The sequence below is a fragment of the Pleurodeles waltl genome, chromosome 12, assembly GCF_031143425.1.
Source record: "Pleurodeles waltl isolate 20211129_DDA chromosome 12, aPleWal1.hap1.20221129, whole genome shotgun sequence".
Lineage (NCBI taxonomy): Eukaryota > Metazoa > Chordata > Amphibia > Caudata > Salamandridae > Pleurodeles > Pleurodeles waltl.
In genome coordinates this window covers 118061288-118086514 of record NC_090451.1, presented here as the reverse complement: position 1 = coordinate 118086514, position 25227 = coordinate 118061288, and the positions used below count along the sequence as shown (strand labels likewise).

Here is a 25227-nt window from a genome sequence, read left to right as displayed (position 1 = left end):
AATCTATGAAATTCCTAGGGTGGTTACTTGGGCCTCAGGGCATACATTTGTCAAGCATTATCGCTTAGTAAATTTTCTGTTTTGCATTTGAGTACCAATGTTTTGAACTCTGCATTACCCTAAGTCCATCTTGTCCTTGTCACAAACATTACATCCTGCCCACCTTCCCATCAGTCCTTTGGCAAGGGCTTGGCACCCAGGTTGGGTGCATGGCGCTAGCATTTAAGAATCCTCCTGTTCTTTCTTCCTCTTGGAGGGTGACATCACTTTACTGTGTAATGACTGTCACAAGGACGCAATGGACTAAGGCTAATGAAGATTACCAATAAGTAACCAACGCATCACCACTCTTTCTGAATGTGCGTGGCTCATTCTGCAGGACTTGTTCTTTGTATGATTCCTGGATTTTCAGAAGCCCTTTGATGGCAGCCCCCCCACACTGAAAATTGTTTCAGCACCACTGGACAAGGGTCAGTTGTCATGCTCATCTGCGGAGTAAATTTGCATTTAAGTAGTCTAACTCCCCAGGCCCTGTCTTTTGCTCAATTTGCCTTTGTGAGTTTTCTCTCAATCACTGTTGATTTCCTTTGATCTTTCTTTCTTCTTTCACTTCACCTTCGCCTTCAGTGTATCTTTCGGCCCTGTTAAGAGACACGCCCCCTTGTAGCCACTTCTATACTTCTGTCACCTAATTATTTTCCTATCCTTTTCCCTGTAACGTTGCTGATCCTAGCTATAGCATGACTATCCAGAATCTGTTCACCTGAGTTATGTTCCTCTTATCCCCACGCATCTAATAATCAGCTCTTGGTCTCCCTCCACCTCTCACGTGACATAGTCTGAGCCAGTGTCTCCATCTTGGAGAGACAATCTCTTGCACTACTGTTGTTCTACTGGCGCTGCCGGCTTGAGCTTTGGTCAGAAGTGGCAAAAGAAGGACTAATGGAAAGTGAACGTGTACTGGAGCAACAGAGTGTATGGATTTACAAGCGTTTGATTAAATGAGAAAAAAAGAGTTTACTTGAGAGAAAAAACTTAACTTGGCCAGTACGGGGATCGAACCCACGACCTTGGCGTTATTAGCACCACGCTCTAACCAACTGAGCTAACCATCCACGAGTGACAGAGTTATCCTTTTTCCATGACATGCAGATACACAAAAGAGTCGGTCTCACTATCGCAATTCCTTCATACTTTTCTCCTTCCGTCCCCTGTCTGGATTGCAATAACAAGAGCTGTTGAGTGCTGCACGCCAGCCTCAGCGCCTCTTCTTTCAGTCAATGTCACTGTGTGCTGTGATATCTTTGTAACATTGGTTGTTGCCGGAAGAAAAGGAAAGGGTGGATAGGATTTCTATTCTTTTACAACAAAACCCAAAATGCATCGGCTTGCTTGCTCATTAAGTTTACAAGGCCAGCTGCTTTTGAGATATTCTAATTATAGTGGTTATTCGGCGTTGGAGGTAAGAGAGTTGTTTTTAGGTCTGGCCGTTCCTTCTGCTTTAAATTACTCTAGCTCATGTCAACAAAGTAACAACAAAACATAGCCAACGGTTTGTTGCTCAAGCCTTCCCTACTGCACCTTCCCATGTCTCTCCTGCCGACCACAGTGCAGGAAATTTGAGTTTGCATTTGCGCAAAGAGACGTACAACACAAGAAGGCACGCTTTCGTGTGCCGGGCACCACCCGGCCTGTGCATTCCTCACTGCCGTGAGATCAGTTTACTCAGCAGAGCATGACGCTGCAATTGGTTAGTAAGGCCTGCCTGACCAGAATAGTATATTTGGGGTCATGTATTTGATTGCATTTTTAAAACAGTAACAGAACTTAACTGCAATGTTTAAATAGGTCTAGACATATTTAAACAGTGTCAATTTGATAGAAGAATTCTGGAAAATTCAGAGGGGAGGCACCAATGTTTTTTTTTCCCTTTGGGTGGATGTGGCATTAAAGAGTTTGAAGACCACTGGTCTAAGTGGACCCTAATACACCTGGATCCTCCTGAATTCATCGCAACAGATGCCAGCAAACCTGGCTGGAGAGCTACTGTGTTGGACTGATCCTGTCGATTTAAGTGGTCTTTCCTAGAGAGTCGGAGGTCATGGAAGTAGATGGAGTTGATGGTAAGCTTCAGGCTTTCAAGTTTTCCCATCATCATCTGTCTCAGAAAAATGTGCTAGTAAAGACAGAGAATAAGGTAGCAGTCTTTTACATTAACCAGCAGTGAAGCATGCAATCAAAATCCCTCAATGCAATAGCAGAACAATTGGGCTATTGGGCAGAGATCAACCTGTTGCATAAGTCGGCAGTACACATCAAGGGCACCGACAATGTGATGGCAGACAGCTGGAGGTTTCCAAATTTGCTGGAGTTGACGTTATCCAGGTCGTTGTTTTGAGAGATATGCCGAGAGTTTGTGAAACCCTTTCTGGATCTCTTTTCAAACAAGGACAATGCTCATCTTTGTCGATTCTGATCCAGGTTTCCGGAACAAGGAGCCTAAGTAGTGGACGTATTGGTGATAAAGTGGCTGAGAAGTCTCCTTTATACATTCCCCCCCTTTTTATTGATCCAGATGGTTCTCTTCAAGTCTCAGCAGGGGGGAGGGAACTTGATTCTTGTTGGCCCTGATTGGCCAGAGATGTCATGGTTTCCTCTTCTGAACCCCTGGCTCTTCTACCTCCTTGGGTACTGCTCAAGTGTGTCTCTTCTCAGAACGTCGTCCCTGACCTTCTTGCTCCAACTCACTCTATCGCTTTGGAGGTTGAGAAGTCTGGACTGCTAGCAAAGGGTCTTTCCTCTTCCTTAGTGGAGTTAATTCAGCACTCCAGCAGGCCTTCTACTTCGAAGTCTTACTCAAAGAACTGGAAGTCCTTTCAGACGTGATGTTCTGCTCATGATCTTTTGGCACCTACCTGTAGTTTGTCTGCTATTTTGCATTTTCTTCTGAATGGGTTTCACTTCAATCTCTTTCCACTCTGAAAGCTCATTGGTTTGCGATAAAGGCTTTTAGGGACTTTTCTGAACTTTCATCGATGTTACACTCTTTGGTGTCTAGACTGTTATGATCTTTTGTCAATGGTAAGAACAATGAAAAATCCCTTTTCTCCAACTCAGAATCTTCCTACTCTTTTACAGGCTTTGCAATTTTATCTCTTTGAGGATCTGGCTACTGTACAATTAAAGATTGTCTCCTATAAAGTTATTTTCCTATTTGCTATCACCTTGCTGAGAACAATTGGGGAGCTGGGAGCCTTAAAATGCTGTCCTCTCTTCATTTGATACTTCGGAAGATGGTGTAACTTTAAGGCCTAGCCCTACCTTTGCTGCAAAGCTTATGTCTATTTTTGATAGATCTTAGGAAATAATTCTTCCTTCTTTCATTCCCTCTCCTTCCTCTCCGGAGGAACATTTGTTGAATACACTTGATGTTTAAAGAGCTCTTTTCATTTATGTCACCAGGCCTCTGCAGTTCAGGAAAACCGACTCCTTGTTTGTGACTTTTGGACAGCCTGGAAAAGACAAGAAGGTGACTTTTATGACTCTGAGTAGGTGGATTAAGTTGTCAATTTTTCTGGCTTTGCAAGGCTTTTTAGAAAATCTTCCAGGTCAGGGATGGTCTACGAGAGGAATGGCCACCTCCTGGGTTGAATTCCAGTGAGTAACAATCTAGGAAATTCCTAGGGTGGTTACTTGGGCCTCAGGGCATACATTTGTCAAGCATTATCGCTTAATAAATTTTCTGTTTTGCATTTGAGTAGCAATGTTTTGAACTCTACATTACCCTAAGTCCATCTTGTCCTTGTCACAAACATTACATCCTGCCCACCTTCCCATCAGTCCTTTGGCAAGGGCTTGGCACCCAGGTTGGGTGCATGGCGCTAGCATTTAAGAATCCTCCTGTTCTTTCTTCCTCTTGGAGGGTGACATCACTTTACTTTGTAATGACTGTCACAAGGACGCAATGGACTAAGGCTAATGAAGATTACCAATAAGTAACCAACGCATCACCACTCTTTCTGAATGTGCGTGGCTCATTCTGCAGGACTTGTTCTTTGTATGATTCCTGGATTTTCAGAAGCCCTTTGATGGCAGCACCCCCACGCTGAAAATTGTTTCAGCACCACTGGACAAGGGTCAGTTGTCATGCTCATCTGCGGCGTAAATTTGCATTGAAGTAGTCTAACTCCCCAGGTCCTGTCTTTTGCTCAATTTGCCTTTGTGAGTTTTCTCTCAATCACTGTTGATTTCCTTTGATCTTTCTTTCTTCTTTCACTTCACCTTCGCCTTCAGTGTATCTTTCGGCCCTGTTAAGAGACACGCCCCCTTGTAGCCACTTCTATACTTCTGTCACCTAATTATTTTCCTATCCTTTCCCCTGTAACGTTGCTGATCCTAGCTATAGCATGACTATCCAGAATCTGTTCACCTGAGTTATGTTCCTCTTATCCCCACGCATCTAATAATCAGCTCTTGGTCTCCCTCCACCTCTCACGTGACATAGTCTGAGCCAGTGTCTCCATCTTGGAGAGACAATCTCTTGCACTTCTGTTGTTCTACTGGCGCTGCCGGCTTGAGCTTTGGTCAGAAGTGGCAAAAGAAGGACTAATGGAAAGTGAACGTGTACTGGAGCAACAGAGTGTATGGATTTACAAGCGTTTGATTAAATGAGAAAAAAAGAGTTTACTTGAGAGAAAAAACTTAACTTGGCCCGTACGGGGATCAAACCCGCGACCTTGGCATTATTAGCACCACGCTCTAACCAACTGAGCTAACCGGCCATGAATGACAGAATTATCCTTTTTCCATGACATGCAGATACACAGAAGAGTCGGTCTCCCTATCGCAATTCCTTCATACTTTTCTCCTTCCGTCCCCTGTCTGGATTGCAATAACAAGAGCTGTTGAGTGCTGCACGCCAGCCTCTGCGTCTCTTCTTTCAGTCAATGTCACTGTGTGCTGTGATATCTTTGTAACATTGGTTGTTGCCGGAAGAAAAGGAAAGGATGGATAGGATTTCTATTCTTTTACAACAAAACCCAAAATGCATCGGCTTGCTTGCTCATTAAGTTTACAAGGCCAGCTGCTTTTGAGATATTCTAATTATAGTGGTTATTCGGCGTTGGAGGTAAGAGAGTTGTTTTTAGGTCTGGCCGTTCCTTCTGCTTTAAATTACTCTAGCTCATGTCAACAAAGTAACAACAAAACATAGCCAACGGTTTGTTGCTCAAGCCTTCCCTACTGCACCTTCCCATGTCTCTCCTGCCGACCACAGTGCAGGAAATTTGAGTTTGCATTTGGGCAAAGAGACGTACAACACAAGAAGGCACGCTTTCGTGCGCCGGGCACCACCCGGCCTGTGCATTCCTCACTGCCGTGAGATCAGTTTACTCAGCAGAGCATGACGCTGCAATTGGTTAGTAAGGCCTGCCTGACCAGAATAGTATATTTGGGGTCATGTATTTGATTGCATTTTTAAAACAGTAACAGAACTTAACTGCAATGTTTAAATAGGTCTAGACATATTTAAACAGTGTCAATTTGATAGAAGAATTCTGGAAAATTCAGAGGGGAGGCACCAATGTTTTTTTTTCCCTTTGGGTGGATGTGGCATTAAAGAGTTTGAAGACCACTGGTCTAAGTGGACACTAATACACCTGGATCCTCCTGAATTCCTCGCAACAGATGCCAGCAAACCTGGCTGGAGAGCTACTGAGTTGGACTGATCCTGTTGATTCAAGTGGTCTTTCCTAGAGAGTCGGAGGTCATGGAAGTAGACGCAGTTGATGGTAAGCTTCAGGGCTTTGAAGTTTTCCCATCATCATCTGTCTCAGAAAAAATGTGCTAGTAAAGACAGAGAATAAGGTAGCGGTGTTTTACATTAACCAGCAGTGAAGCATGCATTCAAAATCCCTCAATGCAATAGCAGAACAATTGGGCTATTGGGCAGAGATCAACCTGTTGCATACGTCGGCAGTACACATCAAGTTCACCGACAATGTGATGGCAGACAGCTGGAGGTTTCCAAATTTGCTGGAGTTGACGTTATCCAGGTCGTTGTTTTGAGAGATATGCCGAGAGTTTGTGAAACCCTTTCTGGATCTCTTTTCAAACAAGGACAATGCTCATCTTTGTCGATTCTGATCCAGGTTTCCGGAACAAGGAGCCTAGGTAGTGGACGTATTGGTGATAAAGTGGCTGAGAAGTCTCCTTTATACATTCCCCCCCTTTTTATTGATCCAGATGGTTCTCTTCAAGTCTCAGCAGGGGGGAGGGAACTTGATTCTTGTTGGCCCTGATTGGCCAGAGATGTCATGGTTTCCTCTTCTGAACCCCTGGCTCTTCTACCTCCTTGGGTACTGCTCAAGTGTGTCTCTTCATAGAACATCGTCCCTGACCTTCTTGCTCCAACTCACTCTATCGCTTTGGAGGTTGAGAAGTCTGGACTGCTAGCAAAGGGTCTTTCCTCTTCCTTAGTGGAGTTAATTCAGCACTCCAGCAGGCCTTCTACTTCGAAGTCTTACTCAAAGAACTGGAAGTCCTTTCAGACGTGATGTTCTGCTCATGATCTTTTGGCACCTACCTGTAGTTTGTCTGCTATTTTGCATTTTCTTCTGAATGGGTTTCACTTGAATCTCTTTCCACTCTGAAAGCTCATTGGTTTGCGATAAAGGCTTTTAGGGACTTTTCTGAACTTTCATCGATGTTACACTCTTTGGTGTCTAGACTGTTATGATCTTTTGTCAATGGTAAGAACAATGAAAAATCCCTTTTCTCCAACTCAGAATCTTCCTACTCTTTTATAGGCTTTGCAATTTTATCTCTTTGAGGATCTGGCTACTGTACAATTAAAGATTGTCTCCTATAAAGTTATTTTCATATTTGCTATCACCTTGCTGAGAACAATTGGGGAGCTGGGAGCCTTAAAATGCTGTCCTCTCTTCATTTGATACTTCGGGAGATGGGGTAACTTTAAGGCCTAGCCCTACCTTTGCTGCAAAGGTTAATTCTATTTTTGATAGATCTTAGGAAATAATTCTTCCTTCTTTCATTCCCTCTCCTTCCTCTCCGGAGGAACATTTGTTGAATACACTTTATGTTTAAAGAGCTCTTTTCATTTATGTCACGAGGCCTCTGCAGTTCAGGAAAACCGACTCCTTGTTTGTGACTTTTGGACAGCCTGGAAAAGACAAGAAGGTGACTTTTATGACTCTGAGTAGGTGGATTAAGTTGTCAATTTTTCTGGCTTTGCAAGGCTTTTTAGAAAATCTTCCAGGTCAGGGATGGTCTACGAGAGGAATGGCCACCTCCTGGGTTGAATTCCAGTGAGTAACAATCTAGGAAATTCCTAGGGTGGTTACTTGGGCCTCAGGGCATACATTTGTCAAGCATTATCGCTTAATACATTTTCTGTTTTGCATTTGAGTACCAATGTTTTGAACTGTACATTACCCTAAGTCCATCTTGTCCTTGTCACAAATATTACATCCTGCCCACCTTCCCATCAGTCCTTTGGAAAGGGCTTGGCACCCAGGTTGGGTGCATGGCGCTAGCATTTAAGAATCCTCCTGTTCTTTCTTCCTCTTGGAGGGTGACATCACTTTACTTTGTAATGACTGTCACAAGGACGCAATGGACTAAGGCTAATGAAGATTACCAATAAGTAACCAACGCATCACCACTCTTTCTGAATGTGCGTGGCTCATTCTGCAGGACTTGTTCTTTGTATGATTCCTGGATTTTCAGAAGCCCTTTGATGGCAGCACCCCCACACTGAAAATTGTTTCAGCACCACTGGACAAGGGTCAGTTGTCATGCTCATCTGTGGCGTAAATTTGCATTGAAGTAGTCTAACTCCCCAGGTCCTGTCTTTTGCTCAATTTGCCTTTGTGAGTTTTCTCTCAATCACTGTTGATTTCCTTTGATCTTTCTTTCTTCTTTCACTTCACCTTCGCCTTCAGTGTATCTTTCGGCCCTGTTAAGAGACACGCCCCCTTGTAGCCACTTCTATACTTCTGTCACCTAATTATTTTCCTACCCTTTCCCCTGTAACGTTGCTGATCCTAGCTATAGCATGACTATCCAGAATCTGTTCACCTGAGTTATGTTCCTCTATCCCCACGCATCTAATAATCAGCTCTTGGTCTCCCTCCACCTCTCACGTGACATAGTCTGAGCCAGTGTCTCCATCTTGGAGAGACAATCTCTTGCACTTCTGTTGTTCTACTGGCGCTGCCGGCTTGAGCTTTGGTCAGAAGTGGCAAAAGAAGGACTAATGGAAAGTGAACGTGTACTGGAGCAACAGAGTGTATGGATTTACAAGCGTTTGATTAAATGAGAAAAAAAGAGTTTACTTGAGAGAAAAAACTTAACTTGGCCCGTACGGGGATCAAACCCGCGATCTTGGCATTATTAGCACCACGCTCTAACCAACTGAGCTAACCGGCCATGAATGACAGAATTATCCTTTTTCCATGACATGCAGATACACAGAAGAGTCGGTCTCCCTATCGCAATTCCTTCATACTTTTCTCCTTCCGTCCCCTGTCTGGATTGCAATAACAAGAGCTGTTGAGTGCTGCACGCCAGCCTCTGCGCCTCTTCTTTCAGTCAATGTCACTGTGTGCTGTGATATCTTTGTAACATTGGTTGTTGCCGGAAGAAAAGGAAAGGATGGATAGGATTTCTATTCTTTTACAACAAAACCCAAAATGCATCGGCTTGCTTGCTCATTAAGTTTACAAGGCCAGCTGCATTTGAGATATTCTAATTATAGTGGTTATTCGGCGTTGGAGGTAAGAGAGTTGTTTTTAGGTCTGGCTGTTCCTTCTGCTTTAAATTACTCTAGCTCATGTCAACAAAGTAACAACAAAACATAGCCAACGGTTTGTTGCTCAAGCCTTCCCTACTGCACCTTCCCATGTCTCTCCTGCCGACCACAGTGCAGGAAATTTGAGTTTGCATTTGCGCAAAGAGACGTACAACACAAGAAGGCGTGCTTTCGTGCGCCGGGCACCACCCGGCCTGTGCATTCCTCAATGCCGTGAGATCAGTTTACTCAGCAGAGCATGACGCTGCAATTGGTTAGTAAGGCCTGCCTGACCAGAATAGTATATTTGGGGTCATGTATTTGATTGCATTTTTAAAACAGTAACAGAACTTAACTACAATGTTTAAATAGGTCTAGACATATTTAAACAGTGTCAATTTGATAGAAGAATTCTGGAAAATTCAGAGGGGAGGCACCAATGTTTTTTTTCCCTTTGGGTGGATGTGGCATTAAAGAGTTTGAAGACCACTGGTCTAAGTGGACACTAATACACCTGGATCCTCCTGAATTCCTTGCAACAGATGCCAGCAAACCTGGCTGGAGAGCTACTGTGTTGGACTGATCCTGTCGATTCAAGTGGTCTTTCCTAGAGAGGCGGAGGTCATGGAAGTAGATGGAGTTGATGGTAAGCTTCAGGGCTTTGAAGTTTTCCCATCATCATCTGTCTCAGAAAAATGTGCTAGTAAAGACAGAGAATAAGGTAGCGGTCTTTTACATTAACCAGCAGTGAAGCATGCATTCAAAATCCCTCAATGCAATAGCAGAACAATTGGGCTATTGGGCAGAGATCAACCTGTTGCATACGTCGGCAGTACACATCAAGGGCACCGACAATGTGATGGCAGACAGCTGGAGGTTTCCAAATTTCTGGAGTTGACGTTATCCAGGTCGTTGTTTTGAGAGATATGCCGAGAGTTTGTGAAACCCTTTCTGGATCTCTTTTCAAACAAGGACAATGCTCATCTTTGTCGATTCTGATCCAGGTTTCCGGAACAAGGAGCCTAGGTAGTGGACGTATTGGTGATAAAGTGGCTGAGAAGTCTCCTTTATACATTCCCCCCCTTTTTATTGACCCAGATGGTTCTCTTCAAGTCTCAGCAGGGGGGAGGGAACTTGATTCTTGTTGGCCCTGATTGGCCAGAGATGTCATGGTTTCCTCTTCTGAACCCCTGGCTCTTCTACCTCCTTGGGTACTGCTCAAGTGTGTCTCTTCTCAGAACATCGTCCCTGACCTTCTTGCTCCAACTCACTATATCGCTTTGGAGGTTGAGAAGTCTGGACTGCTAGCAAAGGGTCTTTCCTCTTCCTTAGTGGAGTTAATTCAGCACTCCAGCAGGCCTTCTACTTCGAAGTCTTACTCAAAGAACTGGAAGTCCTTTCAGACGTGATGTTCTGCTCATGATCTTTTGCCACCTACCTGTAGTTTGTCTGCTATTTTGCATTTTCTTCTGAATGGGTTTCACTTGAATCTCTTTCCACTCTGAAAGGTCATTGGTTTGCGATAAAGGCTTTTAGGGACTTTTCTGAACTTTCATCGATGTTACACTCTTTGGTGTCTAGACTGTTATGATCTTTTGTCAATGGTAAGAACAATGAAAAATCACTTTTCTCCAACTCAGAATCTTCCTACTCTTTTATAGGCTTTGCAGTTTTATCTCTTTGAGGATCTGGCTGCTGTACAGTTAAAGATTGTCTCCTATAAAGTTATTTTCCTATTTGCTATCACCTTGCTGAGAACAATTGGGGAGCTGGGAGCCTTAAAATGCTGTCCTCTCTTCATTTGATACTTTGGAAGATGGGGTAACTTTAAGGCCTAGCCCTACCTTTGCTGCAAAGGTTAAGTGTATTTTTGATAGATCTTAGGAAATAATTCTTCCTTCTTTCATTCCCTCTCCTTCCTCTCCGGAGGAACATTTGTTGAATACACTTGATGTTTAAAGAGCTCTTTTCATTTATGTCACCAGGCCTCTGCAGTTCAGGAAAACCGACTCCTTGTTTGTGACTTTTGGACAGCCTGGAAAAGACAAGAAGGTGACTTTTATGACTCTGAATAGGTGGATTAAGTTGTCAATTTTTCTGGCTTTGCAAGGCTTTTTAGAAAATCTTCCAGGTCAGGGATGGTCTACGAGAGGAATGGCCACCTCCTGGGTTGAATTCCAGTGAGTAACAATCTAGGAAATTCCTAGGGTGGTTACTTGGGCCTCAGGGCATACATTTGTCAAGCATTATCGCTTAATAAATTTTCTGTTTTGCATTTGAGTACCAATGTTTTGAACTCTGCATTACCCTAAGTCCATCTTGTCCTTGTCACAAACATTACATCCTGCCCACCTTCCCATCAGTCCTTTGGCAAGGGCTTGGCACCCAGGTTGGGTGCATGGCGCTAGCATTTAAGAATCCTCCTGTTCTTTCTTCCTCTTGGAGGGTGACATCACTTTACTTTGTAATGACTGTCACAAGGACGCAATGGACTAAGGCTAATGAAGATTACCAATAAGTAACCAACGCATCACCACTCTTTCTGAATGTGCGTGGCTCATTCTGCAGGACTTGTTCTTTGTATGATTCCTGGATTTTCAGAAGCCCTTTGATGGCAGCACCCCCACACTGAAAATTGTTTCAGCACCACTGGACAAGGGTCAGTTGTCATGCTCATCTGCGGCGTAAATTTGCATTGAAGTAGTCTAACTCCCCAGGTCCTGTCTTTTGCTCAATTTGCCTTTGTGAGTTTTCTCTCATTCACTGTTGATTTCCTTTGATCTTTCTTTCTTCTTTCACTTCACCTTCGCATTCAGTGTATCTTTCGGCCCTGTTAAGAGACACGCCCCCTTGTAGCCACTTCTATACTTCTGTCACCTAATTATTTTCCTATCCTTTCCCCTGTAACGTTGCTGATCCTAGCTATAGCATGACTATCCAGAATCTGTTCACCTGAGTTATGTTCCTCTTATCCCCACGCATCTAATAATCAGCTCTTGGTCTCCCTCCACCTCTCACGTGACATAGTCTGAGCCAGTGTCTCCATCTTGGAGAGACAATCTCTTGCACTTCTGTTGTTCTACTGGCGCTGCCGGCTTGAGCTTTGGTCAGAAGTGGCAAAAGAAGGACTAATGGAAAGTGAACGTGTACTGGAGCAACAGAGTGTATGGATTTACAAGCGTTTGATTAAATAAGAAAAAAAGAGTTTACTTGAGAGAAAAACCTTAACTTGGCCCGTACGGGGATCGAACTCGTGACCTTGGTGTTATTAGCACCACGCTCTAACCAACTGAGCTAACCGGCCATGAATAACAGAGTTATCCTTTTTCCATGACATGCAGATACACAGAAGAGTCGGTCTCACTATCGCAATTCCTTCATACTTTTCTCCTTCTGTCCCCTGTCTGGATTGCAATAACAAGAGCTGTTGAGTGCTGCACGCCAGCCTCAGCGCCTCTTCTTTCAGTCAATGTCACTGTGTGCTGTGATATCTTTGTAACATTGGTTGTTGCCGGAAGAAAAGGAAAGGATGGATAGGATTTCTATTCTTTTACAACAAAACCCAAAATGCATCGGCTTGCTTGCTCATTAAGTTTACAAGGCCAGCTGCTTTTGAGATATTCTAATTATAGTGGTTATTCGGCGTTGGAGGTAAGAGAGTTGTTTTTAGGTCTGGCCGTTCCTCATGCTTTAAATTACTCTAGCTCATGTCAACAAAGTAACAACAAAACATAGCCAACGGTTTGTTGCTCAAGCCTTCCCTACTGCACCTTCCCATGTCTCTCCTGCCGACCACAGTGCAGGAAATTTGAGTTTGCATTTGCGCAAAGAGACGTACAACACAAGAAGGCGTGCTTTCGTGCGCCGGGCACCACCCGGCCTGTGCATTCCTCAATGCCGTGAGATCAGTTTACTCAGCAGAGCATGACGCTGCAATTGGTTAGTAAGGCCTGCCTGACCAGAATAGTATATTTGGGGTCATGTATTTGATTGCATTTTTAAAACAGTAACAGAACTTAACTACAATGTTTAAATAGGTCTAGACATATTTAAACAGTGTCAATTTGATAGAAGAATTCTGGAAAATTCAGAGGGGAGGCACCAATGTTTTTTTTCCCTTTGGGTGGATGAGCATTGAAGAGTTTGAAGACCACTGGTCTAAGTGGACACTAATACACCTGGATCCTCCTGAATTCCTCGCAACAGATGCCAGCAAACCTGGCTGGAGAGCTACTGTGTTGGACTGATCCTGTCAATTCAAGTGGTCTTTCCTAGAGAGTCGGAGGTCATGGAAGTAGATGGAGTTGATGGTAAGCTTCAGGGCTTTGAAGTTTTCCCATCATCATCTGTCTCAGAAAAATGTGCTAGTAAAGACAGAGAATAAGGTAGCGGTCTTTTACATTAACCAGCAGTGAAGCATGCATTCAAAATCCCTCAATGCAATAGCAGAGCAATTGGGCTATTGGGCAGAGATCAACCTGTTGCATACGTCGGCAGTACACATCAAGGGCACCGACAATGTGATGGCAGACAGCTGGAGGTTTCAAAATTTCTGGAGTTGACGTTATCCAGGTCGTTGTTTTGAGAGATATGCCGAGAGTTTGTGAAACCCTTTCTGGATCTCTTTTCAAACAAGGACAATGCTCATCTTTGTTGATTCTGATCCAGGTTTCCGGAACAAGGAGCCTAGGTAGTGGACGTATTGGTGATAAAGTGGCTGAGAAGTCTCCTTTATACATTCCCCCCCTTTTTATTGATCCAGATGGTTCTCTTCAAGTCTCAGCAGGGGGGAGGGAACTTGATTCTTGTTGGCCCTGATTGGCCAGAGATGTCATGGTTTCCTCTTCTGAACCCCTGGCTCTTCTACCTCCTTGGGTACTGCTCAAGTGTGTCTCTTCTCAGAACATCGTCCCTGACCTTCTTGCTCCAACTCACTCTATCGCTTTGGAGGTTGAGAAGTCTGGACTGCTAGCAAAGGGTCTTTCCTCTTCCTTAGTGGAGTTAATTCAGCACTCCAGCAGGCCTTCTACTTCGAAGTCTTACTCAAAGAACTGGAAGTCCTTTCAGACGTGATGTTCTGCTCATGATCTTTTGGCACCTACCTGTAGTTTGTCTGCTATTTTGCATTTTCTTCTGAATGGGTTTCACTTGAATCTCTTTCCACTCTGAAAGCTCATTGGTTTGCGATAAAGGCTTTTAGGGACTTTTCCGAACTTTCATCGATGTTACACTCTTTGGTGTCTAGACTGTTATGATTTTTTGTCAATGGAAAGAACAATGAAAAATCCCTTTTCTCCAACTCAGAATCTTCCTACTCTTTTATAGGCTTTGCAATTTTATCTCTTTGAGGATCTGGCTACTGTACAGTTAATGATTGTCTCCTATAAAGTTATTTTCCTATTTGCTATCACCTTGCTGAGAACAATTGGGGAGCTGGGAGCCTTAAAATGCTGTCCTCTCTTCATTTGATACTTTGGAAGATGGGGTAACTTTAAGGCCTAGCCCTACCTTTGCTGCAAAGGTTAAGTCTATTTTTGATAGATCTTAGGAAATAATTCTTCCTTCTTTCATTCCCTCTCCTTCCTCTCCGGAGGAACATTTGTTGAATACACTGGGGCCCGTATTTATACTTTTTTTGCACCGCATTTGCGTCGTTTTTTGACGCAAAAACGGCGCAAACTTGCAAAATACCATTGTATTTTGTAGGTTTGCGCCGTTTTGTGTCAAAAAGCGGCGCAAATGCGGCGCTAAAAAAAGTATAAATACGGGCCTTGATGTTTAAAGAGCTCTTTTCCTTTATGTCACCAGGACACTGCAGTTCAGGAAAACCGATTCCTTGTTTGTGACTTTTGGACAGCCTGGAAAAGACAAGAAGGTGACTTTTATGACTCTGAGTAGGTGGATTAAGTTGTCAATTTTTCTGGCTTTGCAAGGCTTTTTAGAAAATCTTCCAGGTCAGGTATGGTCTACGAGAGGAATGGCCACCTCCTGGGTTGAATTCCAGTGAGTAACAATCTAGGAAATTCCTAGGGTGGTTACATGGGCCTCAGGGCATACATTTGTCAAGCATTATCGCTTAATAAATTTTCTCTTTTGCATTTGAGTACCAATGTTTTGAACTCTGCATTACCCTAAGTCCATCTTGTCCTTGTCACAAACATTACATCCTGCCCACCTTCCCATCAGTCCTTTGGCAAGGGCTTGGCACCCAGGTTGGGTGCATGGCGCTAGCATTTAAGAATCCTCCTGTTCTTTATTCCTCTTGGAGGGTGACATCACTTTACTTTGTAATGACTGTCACAAGGACGCAATGGACTAAGGCTAATGAAGATTACCAATAAGTAACCAACGCATCACCACTCTTTCTGAATGTGCGTGGCTCATTCTGCAGGACTTGTTCTTTGTATGATTCCTGGATTTTCAGATGCCCTTTGATGGCAACACCCCCACACTGAAAATTGTTTCAGCACCACTGGACAAGGGTCAGTTGTCATGCTCATCTGCGGCGTAAATTTGCATTGAAGTAGTCTAACTCCCCAGGTCCTGTCGTTTGCTCAATTTGCCTTTGTGAGTTTTCTCTCATTCACTGTTGATTTCCTTTGATCTTTCTTTCTTCTTTCACTTCACCTTCGCATTCAGTGTATCTTTCGGCCCTGTTAAGAGACACGCCCCCTTGTAGCCACTTCTATACTTCTGTCACCTAATTATTTTCCTATCCTTTCCCCTGTAACGTTGCTGATCCTAGCTATAGCATGACTATCCAGAATCTGTTCACCTGAGTTATGTTCCTCTTATCCCCACGCATCTAATAATCAGCTCTTGGTCTCCCTCCACCTCTCACGTGACATAGTCTGAGCCAGTGTCTCCATCTTGGAGAGACAATCTCTTGCACTTCTGTTGTTCTACTGGCGCTGCCGGCTTCAGCTTTGGTCAGAAGTGGCAAAAGAAGGACTAATGGAAAGTGAACGTGTACTGGAGCAACAGAGTGTATGGATTTACAAGCGTTTGATTAAATGAGAAAAAAAGAGTTTACTTGAGAGAAAAAACTTAACTTGGCCCGTACGGGGATCGAACCCGCAACCTTGGCGTTATTAGCACCACGCTCTAACCAACTGAGCTTACCGGCCATGAAAGACAGAGTTATCCTTTTTCCATAACATGCAGATACACAAAAGAGTCGGTCTCACTATCGCAATTCCTTCATACTTTTCTCCTTCCGTCCCCTGTCTGGATTGCAATAACAAGAGCTGTTGAGTGCTGCACACCAGCCTCAGCGCCTCTTCTTTCAGTCAATGTCACTGTGTGCTGTGATATCTTTGTAACATTGGTTGTTGCCGAAAGAAAAGGAAAGGATGGATAGGATTTGTATTCTTTTACAACAAAACCCAAAATGCATCGGCTTGCTTGCTCATTAAGTTTACAAGGCCAGCTGCTTTTGAGATATTCTAATTATAGTGGTTATTCGGCGTTGGAGGTAAGAGAGTTGTTTTTAGGTCTGGCCGTTCCTTCTGCCTTAAATTACTCTAGCTCATGTCAACAAAGTAACAACAAAACATAGCCAACGGTTTGTTGCTCAAGCCTTCCCTACTGCACCTTCCCATGTCTCTCCTGCCGACCACAGTGCAGGAAATTTGAGTTTGCATTTGCGCAAGGAGACGTACAACACAAGAAGGCGCGCTTTCGTGCGCCGGGCACCACCCGGCCTGTGCATTCCTCACTGCCGTGAGATCAGTTTACTCAGCAGAGCATGACGCTGCAATTGGTTAGTAAGGCTTGCCTGACCAGAATAGTATATTTGGGGTCATGTATTTGATTGCATTTTTAAAACAGTAACAGAACTTAACTGCAATGTTTAAATAGGTCTAGACATATTTAAACAGTGTCAATTTGATAGAAGAATTCTGGAAAATTCAGAGGGGAGGCACCAATGTTTTTTTTTCCCTTTGGGTGGATGTGGCATTAAAGAGTTTGAAGACCACTGGTCTAAGTGGACACTAATTCACCTGGATCCTCCTGAATTCCTTGCAACAGATGCCAGCAAACCTGGCTGGAGAGCTACTGTGTTGGACTGATCCTGTCGATTCAAGTGGTCTTTCCTAGAGAGTCGGAGGTAATGGAAGTAGATGGAGTTGATGGTAAGCTTCAGGGCTTTGAAGTTTTCCCATCATCATCTGTCTCAGCAAAATGTGCTAGTAAAGACAGAGAATAAGGTAGCGGTCTTTTACATTAACCAGCAGTGAAGCATGCATTCAAAATCCCTCAATGCAATAGCAGAACAATTGGGCTATTGGGCAGAGATCAACCTGTTGCATACGTCGGCAGTACACATCAAGGGCACCGACAATGTGATGGTAGACAGCTGGAGGTTTCCAAATTTGCTGGAGTTGACGTTATCCAGGTCGTTGTTCTCAGAGATATGCTGAGAGTTTGTGAAACCCTTTCTGGATCTCTTTTCAAACAAGGCCAATGCTCATCTTTGTTGATTCTGATCCAGGTTTCCGGAACAAGGAGCCTAGGTAGTGGACGTATTGGTGATAAAGTGGCTGAGAAGTCTCCTTTATACATTCCCCCCCTTTTTATTGATACAGATGGTTCTCTTCAAGTCTCAGCAGGAGGGAGGGAACTTGATTCTTGTTGGCCCTGATTGGCCAGAGATGTCATGGTTTCCTCTTCTGAACCCCTGGCTCTTCTACCTCCTTGGGTACTGCTCAAGTGTGTCTCTTCTCAGAACATCATCCCTGACCTTCTTGCTCCAACTCACTCTATCGCTTTGGAGGTTGAGAAGTCTGGACTGCTAGCAAAGGGTCTTTCCTCTTCCTTAGTGGAGTTAATTCAGCACTCCAGCAGGCCTTCTACTTCGAAGTCTTACTCAAAGAACTGGAAGTCCTTTCAGACGTGATGTTCTGCTCATGATCTTTTGGCACCTACCTGTAGTTTGTCTGCTATTTTGCATTTTCTTCTGAATGGGTTTCACTTGAATCTCTTTCCACTCTGAAAGCTCATTGGTTTGCGATAAAGGCTTTTAGGGACTTTTCTGAACTTTCATCGATGTTACACTCTTTGGTGTCTAGACTGTTATGATCTTTTGTCAATGGTAAGAACAATGAAAAATCCCTTTTCTCCAACTCACAATCTTCCTACTCTTTTATAGGCTTTGCAATTTTATCTCTTTGATGATCTGGATACTGTACAATTAAAGATTGTCTCCTATAAAGTTATTTTCCTATTTGCTATCACCTTGCTGAGAACAATTGGGGAGCTGGGAGCCTTAAAATGCTGTCCTCTCTTCATTTGATACTTTGGAAGATGGGGTAACTTTAAGGCCTAGCCCTACCTTTGCTGCAAAGGTTAAGTCTATTTTTGATAGATCTTAGGAAATAATTCTTCCTTCTTTCATTCCCTCTCCTTCCTCTCCGGAGGAACATTTGTTGAATACACTTGGGCCCGTATTTATACTTTTTTTGCGCCGCATTTGCGTCGTTTTTTGATGCAAAAACGGCGCAAACTTGCAAAATACCATTGTATTTTGTAGGTTTGCGCCGTTTTGCGTCAAAAAGCGGCGCAAATGCGGCGCTAAAAAAAGTATAAATACGGGCCTTGATGTTTAAAGAGCTCTTTTCATTTATGTCACCAGGCCTCTGCAGTTCAGGAAAACCGACTCCTTGTTTGTGACTTTTGGACAGCCTGGAAAAGACAAGAAGGTGACTTTTATGACTCTGAGTAGGTGGATTAAGTTGTCAATTTTTCTGGCTTTGCAAGGCTTTTTAGAAAATCTTCCAGGTCAGGGATGGACTACGAGAGGAATGGCCACCTCCTGGGTTGAATTCCAGTGAGTAACAATCTAGGAAATTCCTAGGGTGGTTACTTGGGCCTCAGGGCATACATTTGTCAAGCATTATCGCTTAATACATTTTCTGTTTTGCATTTGAGTACCAATATTTTGAACTCTGCATTACCCTAAGTCCATCTTGTCCTTGTCACAAACATTACATCGTGCCCACCTTCCCATCAGTCCTTTGGCAAGGGCTTGGCACCCAGATTGGGTGCATGGCGCTAGCATTTAAGGATCCTCCCGTTCTTTCTTCCTCTTGGAGGGTGACATCACTTTACTTTGTAATGACTGTCACAAGGACGCAATGGACTAAGGCTAATGAAGATTACCAATAAGTAACCAACGCATCACCACTCTTTCTGAATGTGCGTGGCTCATTCTGCAGGACTTGTTCTTTGTATGATTCCTGGATTTTCAGAAGCCCTTTGATGGCAGCACCCCCACACTGAAAATTGTTTCAGCACCACTGGACAAGGGTCAGTTGTCATGCTCATCTGCGGCGTAAATTTGCATTGAAGTAGTCTAACTCCCCAGGTCCTGTCTTTTGCTCAATTTGCCTTTGTGAGTTTTCTCTCAATCACTGTTGATTTCCTTTGATCTTTCTTTCTTCTTTCACTTCACCTTCGCCTTCAGTGTATCTTTCGGCCCTGTTAAGAGACACGCCCCCTTGTAGCCACTTCTATACTTCTGTCACCTAATTATTTTCCTATGCTTTCCCCTGTAACGTTGCTGATCCTAGCTATAGCATGACTATCCAGAATCTGTTCACCTGAGTTATGTTCCTCTTATCCCCACGCATCTAATAATCAGCTCTTGGTCTCCCTCCACCTCTCACGTGACATAGTCTGAGCCAGTGTCTCCATCTTGGAGAGACAATCTCTTGCACTTCTGTTGTTCTACTGGCGCTGCCGGCTTGAGCTTTGGTCAGCAGTGGCAAAAGAAGGACTAATGGAAAGTGAACGTATACTGGAGCAACAGAGTGTATGGATTTACAAGCGTTTGATTAAATGAGAAAAAAAGAGTTTACTTGAGAGAAAAAACTTAACTTGGCCCGTACGGGGATCGAATCCACGACCTTGGTGTTATTAGCACCACGCTCTAACCAACTGAGCTAACCGGCCATGAATGACAAAGTTATCCTTTTTCCATGACATGCAGATACACAGAAGAGTCGGTCTCACTATCGCAATTCCTTCATACTTTTCTCCTTCCGTCCCCTGTCTGGATTGCAATAACAAGAGCTGTTGAGTGCTGCACGCCAGTCTCAGCGCCTCTTCTTTCAGTCAATGTCACTGTGTGCTGTGATATCTTTGTAACATTGGTTGTTGTCCGGAAGAAAAGGAAAGGATGGATAGGATTTCTATTCTTTTACAACAAAACCCAAAATGCATTGGCTTGCTTGCTCATTAAGTTTACAAGGCCAGCTGCTTTTGAGATATTCTAATTATAGTGGTTATTCGGCGTTGGAGGTAAGAGAGTTGTTTTTAGGTCTGGCCGTTCCTTCTGCTTTAAATTACTCTAGCTCATGTCAACAAAGTAACAACAAAACATAGCCAACGGTTTGTTGCTCAAGCCTTCCCTACTGCACCTTCCCATGTCTCTCCTGCCGACCACAGTGCAGGAAATTTGAGTTTGCATTTGCGCAAAGAGACGTACAACACAAGAAGGCGCGCTTTCGTGCGCCGGGCACCACCCGGCCTGTGCATTCCTCACTGCTGTGAGATCAGTTTACTCAGCAGAGCATGACGCTGCAATTGGTTAGTAAGGCCTGCCTGACCAGAATAGTATATTTGGGGTCATGTATTTGATTGCATTAATAAAACAGTAACAGAACTTAACTGCAATGTTTAAATAGGTCTAGACATATTTAAACAGTGTCAATTTGATAGAAGAATTCTGGAAAATTCAGAGGGGTGGCACCAATGTTTTTTTTTCCCTTTGGGTGGATGTGGCATTAAAGAGTTTGAAGACCACTGGTCTAAGTGGACACTAATACACCTGGATCCTCCTGAATTCCTCGCAACAGATGCCAGCAAACCTGGCTGGAGAGCTACTGTGTTGGACTGATCCTGTCGATTCAAGTGGTCTTTCCTAGAGAGTCGGAGGTCATGGAAGTAGATGGAGTTGATGGTAAGCTTCAGGGCTTTGAAGTTTTCCCATCATCATCTGTCTCAGAAAAAATGTGCTAGTAAAGACCGAGAATAAGGTAGCGGTGTTTTACATTAACCAGCAGTGAAGCATGCATTCAAAATCCCTCAATGCAATAGCAGAACAATTGGGCTATTGGGCAGAGATCAACCTGTTGCATACGTCGGCAGTACACATCAAGGGCACCGACAATGTGATGGCAGACAGCTGGAGGTTTCCAAATTTCTGGAGTTGACTTTGTCCAGGTCGTTGTTTTGAGAGATATGCCGAGAGTTTGTGAAACCCTTTCTGGATCTCTTTTCAAACAAGGACAATGCTCATCTTTGTCGATTCTGATCCAGGTTTCCGGAACAAGGAGCCTAGGTAGTGGACGTATTGGTGATAAAGTGGCTGAGAAGTCTCCTTTATACATTCCCCCCCTTTTTATTGATCCAGATGGTTCTCTTCAAGTCTCAGCAGGGGGGAGGGAACTTGATTCTTGTTGGCCCTGATTGGCCAGAGATGTCATGGTTTTCTCTTCTGAACCCCTGGCTCTTCTACCTCCTTGGGTACTGCTCAAGTGTGTCTCTTCTCAGAACATCGTCCCTGACCTTCTTGCTCCAACTCACTCTATCGCTTTGGAGGTTGAGAAGTCTGGACTGCTAGCAAAGGGTCTTTCCTCTTCCTTAGTGGAGTTAATTCAGCACTCCAGCAGGCCTTCTACTTCAAAGTCTTACTCAAAGAACTGGAAGTCCTTTCAGACGTGATGTTCTGCTCATGATCTTTTGGCACCTACCTGTAGTTTGTCTGCTATTTTGCATTTTCTTCTGAATGGGTTTCACTTGAATCTCTTTCCACTCTGAAAGCTCATTGGTTTGCGATAAAGGCTTTTAGGGACTTTTCTGAACTTTCATCGATGTTACACTCTTTGGTGTCTAGACTGTTATGATCTTTTGTCAATGGTAAGAACAATGAAAAATCCCTTTTCTCCAACTCAGAATCTTCCTACTCTTTTATAGGCTTTGCAATTTTATCTCTTTGAGGATCTGGCTACTGTACAGTTAAAGATTGTCTCCTATAAAGTTATTTTCCTAATTGCTATCACCTTGCTGAGAACAATTGGGGAGCTGGGAGCCTTAAAATGCTGTCCTCTCTTCATTTGATACTTTGGAAGATGGGGTAACTTTAAGGCCTAGCCCTACCTTTGCTGCAAAGGTTAAGTGTATTTTTGATAGATCTTAGGAAATAATTCTTCCTTCTTTCATTCCCTCTCCTTCCTCTCCGGAGGAACATTTGTTGAATACACTTGATGTTTAAAGAGCTCTTTTCATTTATGTCACCAGGCCTCTGCAGTTCAGGAAAACCGACTCCTTGTTTGTGACTTTTGGACAGCCTGGAAAAGACAAGAAGGTGACTTTTATGACTCTGAGTAGGTGGATTAAGTTGTCAATTTTTCTGACTTTGCAAGGCTTTTTAGAAAATCTTCCAGGTCAGGGATGGTCTACGAGAGGAATGGCCACCTCCTGGGTTGAATTCCAGTGAGTAACAATCTAGGAAATTCCTAGGGTGGTTACTTGGGCCTCAGGGCATACATTTGTCAAGCATTATCGCTTAATAAATTTTCTCTTTTGCATTTGAGTACCAATGTTTTGAACTCTGCATTACCCTAAGTCCATCTTGTCCTTGTCACAAACATTACATCCTGCCCACCTTCCCATCAGTCCTTTGGCAAGGGCTTGGCACCCAGGTTGGGTGCATGGCGCTAGCATTTAAGAATCCTCCTGTTCTTTCTTCCTCTTGGAGGGTGACATCACTTTACTTTGTAATGACTGTCACAAGGACGCAATGGACTAAGGCTAATGAAGATTACCAATAAGTAACCAACGCATCACCACTCTTTCTGAATGTGCGTGGCTCATTCTGCAGGACTTGTTCTTTGTATGATTCCTGGATTTTCAGAAGCCCTTTGATGGCAGCACCCCCACACTGAAAATTGTTTCAGCACCACTGGACAAGGGTCAGTTGTCATGCTCATCTGCGGCGTAAATTTGCATTGAAGTAGTCTAACTCCCCAGGTCCTGTCTTTTGCTCAATTTGCCTTTGTGAGTTTTCTCTCATTCACTGTTGATTTCCTTTGATCTTTCTTTCTTCTTTCACTTCACCTTCGCATTCAGTGTATCTTTCGGCCCTGTTAAGAGACACGCCCCCTTGTAGCCACTTCTATACTTCTGTCACCTAATTATTTTCCTATCCTTTCCCCTGTAACGTTGCTGATCCTAGCTATAGCATGACTATCCAGAATCTGTTCACCTGAGTTATGTTCCTCTTATCCCCACGCATCTAATAATCAGCTCTTGGTCTCCCTCCACCTCTCACGTGACATAGTCTGAGCCAGTGTCTCCATCTTGGAGAGACAATCTCTTGCACTTCTGTTATTCTACTGGCGCTGCCGGCTTGAGCTTTGGTCAGAAGTGGCAAAAGAAGGACTAATGGAAAGTGAACGTGTACTGGAGCAACAGAGTGTATGGATTTACAAGCGTTTGATTAAATGAGAAAAAAAGAGTTTACTTGAGAGAAAAAACTTAACTTGGCCCGTACGGGGATCGAACCCGCAACCTTGGCTTTATTAGCACCACGCTCTAACCAACTGAGCTTACCGGCCATGAATGACAGAGTTATCCTTTTTCCATGACATGCAGATACACAAAAGAGTCGGTCTCACTATCGCAATTCCTTCATACTTTTCTCCTTCCGTCCCCTGTCTGGATTGCAATAACAAGAGCTGTTGAGTGCTGCACACCAGCCTCAGCGCCTCTTCTTTCAGTCAATGTCACTGTGTGCTGTGATATCTTTGTAACATTGGTTGTTGCCGAAAGAAAAGGAAAGGATGGATAGGATTTGTATTCTTTTACAACAAAACCCAAAATGCATCGGCTTGCTTGCTCATTAAGTTTACAAGGCCAGCTGCTTTTGAGATATTCTAATTATAGTGGTTATTCGGCGTTGGAGGTAAGAGAGTTGTTTTTAGGTCTGGCCGTTCCTTCTGCTTCAAATTACTTGAGCTCATGTCAACAAAGTAACAACAAAACATAGCCAACGGTTCGTTGCTCAAGCCTTCCCTACTGCGCCTTCCCATGTCTCTCCTGCCGACCACAGTGCAGGAAATCTGAGTTTGCATTTGCGCGAAGAGACGTACAACACAAGAAGGCGCGCTTTTGTGCGCCGGGCACCACCCGGCCTGTGCATTCCTCACTGTCGTGAGATCAGTTTACTCAGCAGAGCATGACGCTGCAATTGGTTAGTAGGGCAGGCCTGACCAGAATAGTATATTTGGGGTCATGTATTTGATTGCATTTTTAAAACAGTAACAGAACTTAACTGCAATGTTTAAATAGGTCTAGACATATTTAAACAGTGTCAATTTAATAGAAGAATTGTGGACAATTCAGAGGGGAGGCACCAATGTTTTTTTTTCCCATTGGGTGGATGCGGCATTAAAGAGTTTGAAGACCACTGGTCTAAGTGGACACTAATATACCTGGATGCTCCTGAATCCTCGCAACAGATGCCAGCAAACCTGGCTGGAGAGCTACTGTGTTGGACTGATCCTGTCAATTCAAGTGGTCTTTCCTAGAGAGTCGGAGGTCATGGAAATAGATGGAGTTGATGGTAACCTACAGGGCTTTGAAGTTTTCCCATCATCATCTGTCTCAAAAAAATGTGCTAGTAAAGACAGAGAATAAGGTAGCTGTCTTTTACATTAACCAACAGTGAAGCATGCATTCAAAATCCTTCAATGCAATAGCAGAACAATTGGGTTATTGGGCAGAGATCAACCTGTTGCACACGTCGGCAGTACACATCAAGGGCACCGACAATGTGATGGCAGACAGCTGGAGGTTTCCAAATTTGCTGGAGTTGACGTTATCCAGGTCGTTGTTTTGAGAGATATGCCGAGAGTTTGTGAAACCCTTTCTGGATCTCTTTTCAAACAAGGACAATGCTCATCTTTGTCGATTCTGATCCAGGCTTCCGGAACAAGGAGCCTAGGTAGTGGACGTATTGGTGATAAAGTGGCTGAGAAGTCTCCTTTATACATTCCCCCACTTTTTATTGATCCAGATGGTTCTCTTCAAGTCTCAGCAGGGGGAGGGAACTTTATTCTTGTGGGCCCTTATTGGCCAGAGATGTCATGGTTTCCTCTTCTGAACCCCTGGCTCTTCTACCTCCTTGAGTACTGCTCAAGTGTGTCTCTGTCAGAACGTCGTCCCTGACCTTCTTGCTCCAACTCACTCTATCGCTTTGGAGGTTGAGAAGTCTGGACTGCTAGCAAAGGGTCTTTCCTCTTCCTTAGTGGCGTTAATTCAGCACTCCAGCAGGCCTTCTACTACGAAGTCTTACTCAAAGAACTGGAAGTCTTTTGAGACGTGATGTTCTGCTCATGATCTTTTGGCACCTA

The 25227-nt window shown here is 43.8% G+C and overlaps 4 non-coding genes across 4 annotated transcripts; all 4 read right to left on the bottom strand.

Annotated features, from left to right (window-relative positions):
* Positions 1–1041: 1041 nt before the first annotated feature.
* On the bottom strand, positions 1042–1115 carry TRNAI-AAU (transfer RNA isoleucine (anticodon AAU)). The gene has a single exon. It is a non-coding gene; the product is annotated as a tRNA-Ile (tRNA).
* A 3592-nt stretch (positions 1116–4707) lies between these two features.
* TRNAI-AAU (transfer RNA isoleucine (anticodon AAU)) lies at positions 4708–4781 on the bottom strand. The gene has a single exon. It is a non-coding gene; the product is annotated as a tRNA-Ile (tRNA).
* Positions 4782–12039: 7258 nt separating this feature from the next.
* Positions 12040–12113, bottom strand: TRNAI-AAU (transfer RNA isoleucine (anticodon AAU)). Its single transcript has one exon. It is a non-coding gene; the product is annotated as a tRNA-Ile (tRNA).
* A 3749-nt stretch (positions 12114–15862) lies between these two features.
* TRNAI-AAU (transfer RNA isoleucine (anticodon AAU)) lies at positions 15863–15936 on the bottom strand. The gene has a single exon. It is a non-coding gene; the product is annotated as a tRNA-Ile (tRNA).
* Between the last annotated feature and the right edge of the window lie 9291 nt (positions 15937–25227).